The 13515-nt window shown below is 35.8% G+C and overlaps 1 protein-coding gene and 1 long non-coding RNA gene across 2 annotated transcripts in view; one reads left to right on the top strand and one right to left on the bottom strand.

Moving 5' to 3' along the window:
* Positions 1-13515, bottom strand: part of LOC123545633 (tubulin alpha chain, testis-specific-like) — an 85563-nt gene that overhangs the window by 68209 nt on the left and 3839 nt on the right. The window lies entirely within an intron of this gene.
* On the top strand, positions 11008-13366 carry LOC128548934 (uncharacterized). The gene is made up of 3 exons (XR_008367356.1): positions 11008-11067; positions 11685-11927; positions 12347-13366. It is a non-coding gene; the product is annotated as an uncharacterized LOC128548934 (long non-coding RNA).

Here is a 13515-nt window from a genome sequence, read left to right on the forward strand (position 1 = left end):
TTTATTATATTTATTATGGGTTTTGAAAGTATTGTAAAAAAAATAAAGTAATTCATGTGAAATTTAAGGTATAGGTCCATGTTTCGGAGAAAAAAGTTCGAACGTCATCAAATCATAGAAAAAAAGCATTGTTTTACATGAAAATTTAACAGCGTATAAAACATATATATTATTCTACAAAACCATTGTCAATTTACCGATATATATATTGAATTCCGGAAAGGGACTGCATGAAGGGGCCACACTTCTGGACAGTTCAGCGGCTTTAAAAACTCACCATTTTCTAAAAGCTGTAACATGTCTTCGTTTTGATGCATTTGCAACATCGTGCGAGTGTTTAAACTTTACATAACTAGGTAAAACATCGTTTTTGACAATTGTTTACATTTATTTCGTTACAAATGGCATTCTTATTTAAAGGGGGACAACTCATTAAGAATATTTTAAGTATCCAACTCTGTGGGACAGAACAGTAAAACATGTATTGGACAGATAAGTTGTTTGTCAAAATGCTGTTCATTTACTAAAAAAATCTGTTGTTTTGTGATATACTGCTAAACCTTAACAAGTCTTTTGTTAGTGATGCCAGGTTCCAATGTACTGTCTGTACAGTAGTCAGTAGATAAAACTATTTTTTTAAGGTTTTTAGATCATAATGTTCAGGCATTGAACTGTGAAAAGCACAAAATCATGGTTCATACAGAATATCAGAGACAAAATTCAAGTACTTTTCAAGGACTATTTTTTTTCAAAACCGTGACCTAATCTGAACAACTTTTAACGAGTTTTTATTGTGTTCATCATGTAATGCAAAAATAAAACTTGTCACACCTTTGAAAATGACGTAACTGGATTGTTAGATTGATGTGATTCACTTTTTGCTGATGTTTAATGCTTTTCTTGTGACTTTTTAGCGCACTCCCACTGTTGATACGTCAAGAATTTTGTCATACGATGTCATATACCCTTCGTTCAGTCTGCTTCATAGCGCTTCAGCCACTGTTTATATTCGTCCTTTGTCTCCCACTTACTTGAGCTAACATGTTTATTTTTCTTACTCATTTTAAATTCACTGGAAACACTCGCAAACAGCAAAATTTGCGAGTTATTATCACCGGAATATTTAAACGGAAATATACAAACGGTGATACAGTAGAAATAGCACTCTGTGTAAATATCGATAAAATGCGGCCGTAGACCACTACCATAGCATACGGGGAAATCAATGAGTGACCCGATCCAGCAGTTTCAAGAATTTATTTTCATTTTGTCCGATTTATTTTAAGCATTATTCATTTTGCAAAGCAAAGATACGGACAGAATGTTTTCAAGGAGTGAAAGGTCAAATTCAAGCAGTTTTTTTCAAAATTCAAGTACTTTTCCAGGTTTTTTAGGGTTTTTGTCATTTTCAAGGAGTTTTCAAGGACTACCATCGAATTCAAGGACTTTTCAAGGCCTGTGCGAACCCTGAAAATGCTCTTCTCCCCGTTCACATATATTTCATCCACAAGCTTAAATTTTTTTCGAGAATTTTGGCAAAAAGTGATTTACTCTGGGTAAAATTCTCATCATTAACTTTTAAAGATGGCTAGTCTTTTGGTTTTTAAACAAGCTTAGTACACATAAATGATTTTCATTCTCCCATACCAGAGGTCTATCATAGCAGTATTTTGGCCTTAAATTTGGACACATTCTTCCTTCTAAAAAGAACCGTAACTTTCTTTAGTTCGTATATAGCATATTTGTAGAGTTTTCGCATGTCAAGATTTAATCCTAACGCATTCTAAGACATTCATTCAGAAATCATGAATTATCTTTAATTTTTAAAATTTTAATAGATCTTAAAGAACATAAACTTCCTAAAACGGATACATAATTCCAGATAATTCCAGCAGCACTCCTTTTAATTTTCAAGGGGCACTGGTGATTTTTCAAGGGAGCTCTGCTTTCTAGGTAGCACCTAAGTTCATATTAGTTTCATTACTGACTAGAAAACTCAGCACTGACTAGAAAACACAGTTCATTTCTTAACAACAATGGCCTCCACATACAGTTACACATACTAAATGAATTATTGTCACCACTGATAAAAAAAATTAATATCAGTTTATGTCAATCCTTAACCAATCCCCAAATACAGACATTTTAGATTTAGATTTTAGGGTATTTAACTGTTACCACTAATAAAATGGCAGGCCATGTCAACCCCTAAGTAATCCTGACTTCAGAATATACTGACTAATCCTTGTTGGCACTTGGGGTCTATTAACAGTTTCTGAAGTGGGTGGGGGTGGGACAGTCATACCAGTGACAGTTCCATCAGTTTCAAGAGTGGATGGGGGAGGTAGAGTTGAATTATTGTTGATATCCCGACTACTGCCAGCACTAGTTTCGCTCTTTACATTGAAAGTTCCTTCCTGTCAAAGGAATGCCACCCCACACGATGCCAACGACGATCTCACTTCTTCGTTTTTCCTATGCTTTGCACTCTAAGCATGCGACGTTATTGCACTTACACCCATGTGCGTCAAGTCAATATCTTTCATGCATAGCGTGCACCGGGCTTTGTGTGGGTTATTCGTGGATTTAACCCACTGATACTTTCCTACCCACTTGTGCTGGAACGAACACCTCTTCCCGATTTTCCCCATTTCTACAAAACCATGGATGCTGCCATTTTCACAATTTCTAGTGACGTCATACACAAACGTTTAGTATAACAGGGCTTTTTTCCCCTATAAATCTACCTCCGGTAAAAGGAGGTAATCCCAATTCAAACAAGAGCTGTCTCCATAGGATGACACATGCCCCCGATGGCACTTTAAATGAATAGTTATGGCCGATGTTCAAGTTTAGGACCTTTGACCTACGGAGCTGGGTCTTGCGCGCGACACGTCGTCTTACTGTGTCACACATTTATGCGTAGTTATTTTAAAATCCATGCATGAATGACAAAGATATGGACCGGACACGCCCATCAATGCACTATCATGAAAAAAGACCTTTAACATCTAAGTGTGACCTTGACCTTTGAGCTACGGACCTGGGTCTTGCGCATGACACGTCGTCTTACTGTGGTACACATTCATGCCAAGTTATTTGAAAATCCATCCATCGATGACAAAGATATGGACCGGACACGCCCATCAATGCACTATCCCTTAATGTCTAAGTGTGACCTTGACCTTTGAGATACGGACCTGGGTCTTGCGCGCGACACGTCGTCTTACTGTGGTACACATTCATGCCAAGTTATTTGAAAATCCATCCATCGATGACAAAGATATGGACCGGACACGCCCATCAATGCACTATCCCTTAATGTCTAAGTGTGACCTTGACCTTTGAGGTACGGACCTGGGTCTTGCGCGCGACATGTCGTCTTACTGTGGTACACATTCATGCCAAGTTATTTGAAAATCCATCCATCGATGACAAAGATATGGACCGGACACGCCCATCAATGCAATAACCTTTAATGTCTAAGTGTGACCTTGACCTTTGAGCTACGGACCTGGGTCTTGCGCGCGACACGTCGTCTTACTGTGGTACACATTCATGCCAAGTTATTTGAAAATCCATCCATCGATGACAAAGATATGGACCGGACACGCCCATCAATGCAATAACCTTTAATGTCTAAGTGTGACCTTGACCTTTGAGCTACGGACCTGGGTCTTGCGCGCGACACGTCGTCTTACTGTGGTACACATTCATGCCAAGTTATTTGAAAATCCATCCATCGATGACAAAGATATGGACCGGACACGAAAAATGCGTACAGACCAACAGACAGACGGTTCAAAAACTATATGCCTCCCTTCCGGGGCATAAAAAGTATGTTTTTTTTCCCAAAGTTGAATTCAAAATTCCCAAATGATTATATAACAAGAGCTGTCTCCATAGGATGACACATGCCCCCGATGGCACTTTAAATGAATAGTTATGACCGATGTTCGAGTTTAGGACCTTTGACCTACGGAGCTGGGTCTTGCGCGCGACACGTCCTCTTACTGTGTCACACATTTTTGCGTAGTTATTTTAAAATCCATGCATGAATGACAAAGATATGGACCGGACACGCCCATCAATGCACTATCATGAAAAAAGACCTTTAACATCTAAGTGTGACCTTGACCTTTGAGCTACGGACCTGGGTCTTGCGCATGACACGTCGTCTGACTGTGGTACACATTCATGCCAAGTTATTTGAAAATCCATCCATCGATGACAAAGATATGGACCGGACACGCCCATCAATGCACTATCCCTTAATGTCTAAGTGTGACCTTGACCTTTGAGACACGGACCTGGGTCTTGCGCGCGACACGTCGTCTTACTGTGGTACACATTCATGCCAAGTTATTTGAAAATCCATCCATCCATGACAAAGATATGGACTGGACACGCCCATCAATGCACTATCCCTTAATGTCTAAGTGTGACCTTGACCTTTGAGGTACGGACCTGGGTCTTGCGCGCGACATGTCGTCTTACTGTGGTACACATTCATGCCAAGTTATTTGAAAATCCATCCATCGATGACAAAGATATGGACCAGACACGCCCATCAATGCAATAACCTTTAATGTCTAAGTGTGACCTTGACCTTTGAGCTACGGACATGGGTCTTGAGCGCGACACGTCGTCTTACTGTGGTACACATTCATGCCAAGTTATTTGAAAATCCATCCATCGATGACAAAGATATGGACCGGACACGAAAAATGCGGACAGACCGACAGTTCAAAAACTATATGCCTCCCTTTGGGGGCATAAAAATACCTTTCAGGGTTTTTGCTGTTTTTAGATAGTTTTTCTGATTTGTATGTATATTTAGGTAAATTATAATACTGTTGAACAATTACTGAAATGCAATTCATTAATATTTCAAACAAAAACACATTTATGTAGATTTTTGGTAATTTGCAAATTGTCCCAATTAAGACAATTTCTGAGAGCATTTTCCCAATTCCACCGGTGTCGGTGGCATTCCCAAATTGATGAAAAAAAGGCCTGTATAAAACCCGTACCGTACCGGATACACGCTCTCGTACCGGCGACTTTTCGTACTCCTACACAAACGTATTTTAAATTTGCCAAAAAAAAGTTTTTTATTCCTTTTTACACCGATAACATACAATTTTGACAACAGACAGAAACTGTTAATGGATGTTCAAGGCTGTTTGCCTAAATTCAAGGACTTTCAGTCAAATTCAAGTACCCTTTTGCATTTTTTCAAGGCAACACAAAATTCAAGTACTTTTCAAGGTTGCAACCAAATTCAAGGACTTTTCAAGGCCTGTGCGAACCCTGAAAAATGCATTGTTAATGCCTAAACCAGAATTTTATTTTCTGGTTCTTAGGATCTTTGACCCGGTTTTTTTAAATATTGAAATAAAACTAAGAGATTTTCGCTAATTTGATTTTTAATTCCCCTGCCGATAGTTCGGAGTGAACACAAGCGAAAATAAAAAATCGTAAAAGGCCATTTCGTTAGTTTCTCTAAATGCACATCTTTCTGTTTAAAAGAATCTGTTGTGTTGATAATTTTCGTTGTGCATCTGCATGCCATGAATCGAGATCAAATAAGGCCATAATTAAAAATTTGTTTGTTTGCAGTGCTCCGACTGACCCATCAAAATCGTCCCGACCCCAAATTTTTTTTAGGCAGTTCAGGGGGGCAATTTTTTTAATATATGTTTTGATCCTTTCTGATGCAAAATGCATTTTCAGCAGACGTTTTCCTTTTCGTATTTAAATATACAGCAGATCATTCAACGTTTAGTGTACGCGACCATATTGCCGTCTTCGAACGTGTTTCGGAAGTCACAAGTTCCGATCCAAGTGAGAAAGTCGCTCAGACATCTTTACTTAGTCTTTCTCACATGATTTTACGGTGACCTATGTATATTTGATAAACACTTTTCCAATAAACAAATGTTCCGGTGGTATATGACCTGTTTTTGTAGGTTCGTCGTAAATCCCAACTCATTCTTTTAATAAACAGTTGTCTGACACAACGCCACGGACCTGACCAATGAGTCAGTCAACATGACCACGGTCTAAAAATTTATTCTGATTTTCTGTTGATTAGTTTCAACATTTAAAAGTTTATAAATTAAACAGACATCTGAATTTTTTATCATGCACCAGAATAATCCGCAACTTGAATGATAACTATTCACATTTTTATGTATTAAGGTAACTTGACAGGGAAAACCAAGATGGCGTCACGAAATTAGGGTTGGTCACATTATTTACTCTTATAGACGATATGCTGCTACAGGGGTCTAAAGATGCATTTTAATCATTTAACACACACATAAACACTTGTGAAAATGCATTTAACTTATAAAAACATATAATCAAAAGTTCTGAAACTCACCATGAAATCTAGTCAATTTTTGTGTGCATTTTGCAGAAAAGTTATGTATCCAAACTGAAAATTTTTTATATCCTCATATCTTAGAATGTGTCCTTCAGGTGCTCCACCTATGAACAAAAGAACTTATCCACTGAGTTTTATGCTATTTGCTCTGGAATTTCATCAGTAAATTATAAATTTCTATATTTTACACCCTAAAAAGTTGAAACCTGCTTGCAGTATGAGGGTCGTTAAAAAAATTCAAAGTACATGTAAGTTTACTTTGTCTTTATTTCTGAGACTTTACATCCTCACATATTAAGAGTTTTGAGTGATGTGTTCATTTCTTAGTAATTCTACATTCAGGCCTCCTAGCAGGCCTGAACAAAAATAAAGGTTTTTATAAAGGCTCCAATCTATGGAAATAAAGGCCTTTTAGTGTAAAATATTAAAAATTAAAGAGTAAATAAAGGCTATTTTTGTCGGAATTCTCATTGAAAACACATAATATATATAGGTATTTACTACATGTATGTGGTCTGGTGAACACAACAGCATTCTGAAAAACTCAAGATGAAAGATACACAAGCAGTATCCTAATAACAACACTTAAAAGGGGGGAAGAAATACAGTAGTATAACCATTACTTGCTTTAAACTGGAACGGCAAGCAGTCTGAACAAAAATATAGGTTTTGAGTGAAAATTACAGGCTATTTGGCCGTTTTAAAGGTATTTTCAGAAGATTTAAAGGTTTTAAAGGTTTGCTCTGAAATTAAAGGTTTTTAAAGGTTTTAAAGGTTTCACTAGGAGGCCTGTACATTGTTTGTATTTAAATTTTATAAAACGTTTACAATTTTTTCAACCTGTGTCCTAGTTCAAATGTGTTTGCTACTGTTTGAATAACCCTCAATGTCAAAACTTTACTGACTTGCATGGAAATCTCATGGAAAGTGTGGATCTTAGGCCATACTAAATTAATGTATGTTTAATGTAATTGATAAAGTACATTTTCTTGATTTTCTGTTGCCTCCAAAAAATACAGAGACAGTTAAGATAAGGATTTTTTTCATTTGAACATGAAAGGGTAATAAAATATAATGTAATATACCCAAAAATCAGCTATGTTTAGGTTCATTTTCCATTCATAGGACTGGGTGAGTTTTACAATAAACATATTTTTGAAATTGCATAGCCCCTTGTTACTGAATTTATTTGCAACAAAATATTGAAATTTATAATTTACTGATGAAATTCCAGAGCAAATAGCATAAAACTCAGTGGATAAGTTCTTTTGTTCATAGGTGGAGCACCCGAAGGACACATTCAAAGATATGAGGATATAATTTTTTTTCAGTTTGGATACATAACTTTTCTGCAAAATGCGCACAAAAATTGACTAGTTTTCATGGTGAGTTTCAGAACATTTGATTTCATAATTTTATAAATTAAATGCATTTTTACAATTGTTTATGTGTGTGTTAAATGATTAAAATGCATTTTTAGACCTCTATAGCAGCATATTGTCTATAGGGATAAATAATGTGACCAACCCTAATTTCATGACGCCATCTTGGTTGTCCCTGTCAAGTTACCTTAAAGGTCCATTACTAAAACCCGAACGAGTATTATATGAAAACCAGAGTTTCAGGGATTACTTTTGGCCGCGATTTCGCGATATTCTCGCATTATTTTGGTGAAAATCGCATAAATTTTGCTCAAATGCGCTTAAAAATCGCATCTGCGTGGCCGTAGATCTTTTGCCGAAATTGCAACTTTTCGCTGAAATGCGGTCTTGCCGTTACTTAATTTTCGTACGACGTTCATTTAGGCGCTTGAATTTTGCTTTTATCTCCATAGAGCGTCCGATAATTATGACTACCAGACAAAAATAATCTGTTTTCGCGATGTTTCAAAATACCATTGAAACAGAAATTTAAGCATTTGGAAGGACAAACTTTCTGCCTCCATTCGCGCGGATGAATAGCGATGAGAATAACAAGATGGTGGAGAAACCTCCGGTGAAAAAAAAACAAAGAAAAATATCAAACAGGGAATGCCACGCACCAAAAGCGCAGCCTCTTTCATAAAAAACGCTGAACGCCCGAATTTCCAAACGAAATGGCGTGCTTATGCCGAGAGGCCCTACAACGTATCACAGGAGCCTGAAATTCTATCCAAAAATCACGAAAAGTCTGTATATGAAAAAAGACCCCCCCCCCACCCTTCTATGTACTAGTTTTTTATTATATAGAAGGGGGGTCTTTTTTCATATACAGACTTTTCGTGGCTTTTGGATAGAATTTCAGGCTCCTGTGAACGTATTCATCATCCAGGGGTAGGGTCATAAATAAGTTTGACTTTAAAATTGTTTTGACCTAATGGAAGTGTATCAAGTCCAGAAAGATTAAAACATAACTGAACTTCAACTTTGACAAAGCAGCTTTGAAGTAAAAGCATTAGGGGAAAAATGCATGTGGACCCAAGACTTGGTTACAACTTGCATCAACCTATTCAGCAATTCCTGGCACTGAATTTTAGAGTTGTAAAAGGTGTCTCTGAAAGGATATGTTTTGTTTATTTACATTTAATTGTTCTTACAAATAAACAGATGTTTGTTTTTCAGTGTAATAAAAGCTGTCTGCTGATGTAAAATCCCATTATAAAAAGAAAAAATCCCATTCATTTTGTCAAAAATCTCATTGATTCAAGGCAAATGGGAATTAATCTCATAATAGTATCTGCCAAAAGTGATCCCTGGAGTTTGTAGCTGAGACTTCCTATTTACTGAAAATATGGCCCACTGCATCGGTTCTGACCAAATAGTCATGAATATGTTCAAGAATAACTAACAAATAAACAAAAAATGTTGCCTATGTCAAACCGAAAGTATGCTTTCCGACTGCTTACGAACCCGTCGAGCATCTTCCGACTTTTTTGGAAGAATCCTCCGAAACGAGGCTATAATTTATAAATAGATGCAAAATATATCATATGCCCAAACGATAACGTGATTTTTACAAACTTAGCACATGGAATTAAACAATTTTGTAACTCACAAAAACTTCATGAAAATCATTCTTATAATACAGGTAATATACAGCTGTACTACAAGTTTTCATAAGGACAATTCAGGCCCTTCCCGAATAAAAGTGTTTTTACAACTTCGTCTGTAAACTTTTTCAGTTAATCTCTTTTCAGTATAATTTTAAGAATATAAATGAGTAACTGTCTTACACTGCAGAAACAAAGTATGATTGAAATTTACCTAAATACATGTACACTTATTTATGTACACATGGCTACATTAATTTAATAAGATTTTAGACATTAAACACATTGTCTTGGCCTAATATATGTCACTGTCAATTTTAAATTTAAATTTTGTACATCTCATATTTTTCGTGCAAGTCGTGCATAATTACCATCATGGAAATACAGTTATTTTGTTGCGCGTCTTAAATGGATATTCGTTTGAAACAATTTTAAAATCACGTGATCCCGAAGAATTTCCGACCGATTACGGAAAAGCGATAAACACGAAAGTAGGACAAAATGACCCCCCATGTCAGTCTAAGAAAATACAGAAACAATAATTTGTTTCTCTGTACATGTGTTGATTTCAAGGGAATATTGCACGGCTATCGTAATGTTTAGTACTATATTTCAAAATGTTTTTTTAAGATTTATGTCTATTCATTTGTCTTTATTTTGCACCTTTAATTGAGACCTTGTTCGAACACGTACTAAAGCCACATACCTCAATTTTTTTGTGTAAATCCTAATTTTCCTTTCCTTGCAAACATGATTTCACTTTTAAATCCCAGTTTTATCCGACACATTTGGTGACAAAATTGCATAAACATCTTGAAAAATACAGTGGCACTTGTCGGCTAAGTTCAAAGGAAAGATGCGAACCGGCATTTGGCCTTTGATATAAGATGAAAGGAAGCAGTTTGACAGCTAAATGTTGTGATGGGTGTGATGTAATTTGACCTAATTCTACAAGTACAATTTTTGTATTACCTAATACTTATTTAAAAGGACTTAGATGGTTTATGGATTTGCAATTTAAGTGCTGTGAACTTCGTTTCTTGTTCCTTACTTAGAGGAACTAAATCATAATTTGACATACTTCAGCTTGTGTTTAAAAGTGAAGCCTTTCAATTTTAAAGCCTTAATTTTCACTAAAATGGAGACTGAAAATTAAGCATGAGAAGCTCCACAGCTGGTCACAATCACCCTCTTCTACACAGATCTGTATTCAAAAGGTTGGGGGGTGGAGGGGTTGGGAGGCCTAATTATATTATGCTGCTCCCCTGCCCAAAGTTGCCCAAGAAGTTACCTTTATCTAACAAAGTTGAACATGTATCAGAACCCACCATTTCAAACTTGTATTTTAAAAATATTCTGGAATTCAATCTTCTACACCTACAGCCAAATTTTGGACTGTAATGTGGATTTTATATGCAACAACATTTCCTGTGTCCAGATAAATATCAGTGCAGGCAAAATTTAGACAAAAATGTAAGTTGCCATCATTTCATTCTTATCAAAAGATATAACAGATGCCACTATTATTTTCATTCCTACCAAAAGATGTAACAGAGGGCACCATAATCAGGGGTGGTATAGTATGTCATCAACAGGTGCGCGCAACACTTCCTGGTGCGGCTTTTTTGTGTCAAAACATCTCGATTCGGTGAGTAAACTTGCGATTATTACATTGATAACTAATAGATTCGGAAATGACATATAGCCTAAAGTACCCGCACATGCGTCTAGTTTATCATTTACGTTTGCATTTTTCAAGAAAGCCTTCCGTTTAAGAGAACATTCTTGCACAATGCACTTCATGGAAACACTTCCCTATTCACCACACCATATTATGTCGCATAACAAGAGTTTACATGCATTTCTGATAAATCCAAGCATTGACGGATGTTCTTTTATGGTAAACAGATGTCAGTGGAACCTTGATTAGTCATTGGAATCTAAACTTTCCGAAAAATCAGTAAACTAAAATTTTGCCTTCCCGGTTCACCAACTGAATTGATGTCCTTCCCGGCTCACCAATTTCCAGCATGACTAACATCGGGCTGGTGCTCATGTAAATGTGATCACGCTTGCCTGGAAGTTCTATTAATTCGGATAACTAATTGTTAGAGTGCTTGCACTAGATGGTCCGTAAACATCATTTAAGCATTTGAAGATAGTATTGAAAGAATGAGGCATATCTTGAACATATGTTGTATACTATAAACGTGCATATGTATGATATAATTATGTTCTATCATGTCCTTATATTTGTTATTTTAGGTACATGAAAGATGAAAAACTTCTAGTCTGCATCAGTGGAATTGTCAATATATGTTCAAAAGGATTGCTGAGTGATCGGCATGCAAGACATGATTGACATATTATATTTTCCAAAAGCTGTACGACATAATATTTGAGAAGTGGAGAACATCCTCTAACGGAATTACCCTAGACAAGGATTTCAACGCTCAACTAGGTCTCCGTACCAAACCTTGTCACGACTATGTCGGTTGCTGTTTGAAGGTATGGATATAAATAACTGATTTAATTTCAATAATGTTACAGTAGTTAAACCTTAATAAGGGGTATAGTTAGATAGGCACTTCGACACATGATAATATAAATAGAAAGTATTTTGGAAACCATTAGTTAACTTGTTACTCTAAGTATTTTTTCATGATAACTATATATGGCGTTTCATCGAAAATAGTCGAGTATGATGGCTTTGATTCCGAACTTGAGTTCAAGGCCAGACTCGATGAGACAAATAAGAATATGCATTGATAATATGCTAAGTAAAGCAAAATTATATAGTTAAATAATTATCATGTGCTGTTTTTTAAAGGAGCAACCTTTTAATATATTTTTAAAGGTATAAAGTCGCACCAATGCAGTTTAGTTTTTAATGAGATGCTACTATTTAATTCTGTTTAACGTTTCAGGGCCACGTGATCATCACAATTGCTCGGGAAAAATGAGAAATTACTGTATCGCGCCAATGAAATGTTCTTATTAAGGAGTTTTAGATGTGCGCAGGGAAAGACCAAGAGTGACTGCAACCGAATTATAATTACCACGTAGTAGAATGGGACATCGATTGAATCTACACTAAAATGCGGTTCAGGATTTAACATTTGACTAATGTCCAGATTTTGCTTGCAAATCTTAATGCACCCAATTACATGTTTAAACTTGAAGTGAGCTTGAACAGTGGTAGAACAATTTTACTTGCAATGTAAATCATTTTGCTTTTCTTAAACTGTTTAGTTGTTGAAAATGTTGTTGTATAAAAGACTATTTAAAATAGGAAATTTTACTGATTTTTTATTTAAACCCTTACACAGTGGAAGCCGTTGTGACATAAACATACGCACATACACTTTCAAGACATAGCAACATCTTCCTTTATATCAGCTTATGTTATATATTTACACAAATCATCGAAAGTAGATTTGTTACTTGATTGTAGCAATTCTAAATTTTATACACACTAATAAATACGAGTATAATGATAACATTTCATTAACTTTGGACGTAATTCTTTATAACTCAACATTTAAAAAATGAAATTCACCTTAAGTTTCATTAAGATCGCATATCTGACAAATTCTTTCCACATTGTATGCTTTAATTTTCTTCGATCAAGAAGTAGTGTACATCTTTATGTCACATATTCTCAACAACTGGAAATATTCAGACACGACAGAAAGACATGAAGTGGAGATGCACTGCCTAAACTTCAAAATCAACAAAAATCAGAATATAATAACTCTTGAAACCATTAAACTGGAAAATGTTCAGGTTTTGCGCAACTACACTAATTATAACTCAGAAAATTCATTAAAAACACACACAAATTGATAAAGTGGCAATGTAGTATAATCTGTGAACGTTTATTGACCGAAACGTAGAGATAACAAGAATATTTACATTGTTGTGTTTTACCCGTTATGAGCATTAGTGTCAACTACATTTCATACAAAGTTTAATACTGCTGTTGCCTTTCATCAAAATCTGTCAAATGTTATTTAGAAGAAAGGCGAGGCACTGACAAGACTCTGTGACTTCAACACAGACAGATAAAACAAAACATGTTTCAATAAAAAATCAC

Source organism: Mercenaria mercenaria, chromosome 15 (assembly GCF_021730395.1).
Source record: "Mercenaria mercenaria strain notata chromosome 15, MADL_Memer_1, whole genome shotgun sequence".
NCBI classification, from domain to species: Eukaryota; Metazoa; Mollusca; class Bivalvia; order Venerida; family Veneridae; genus Mercenaria; species Mercenaria mercenaria.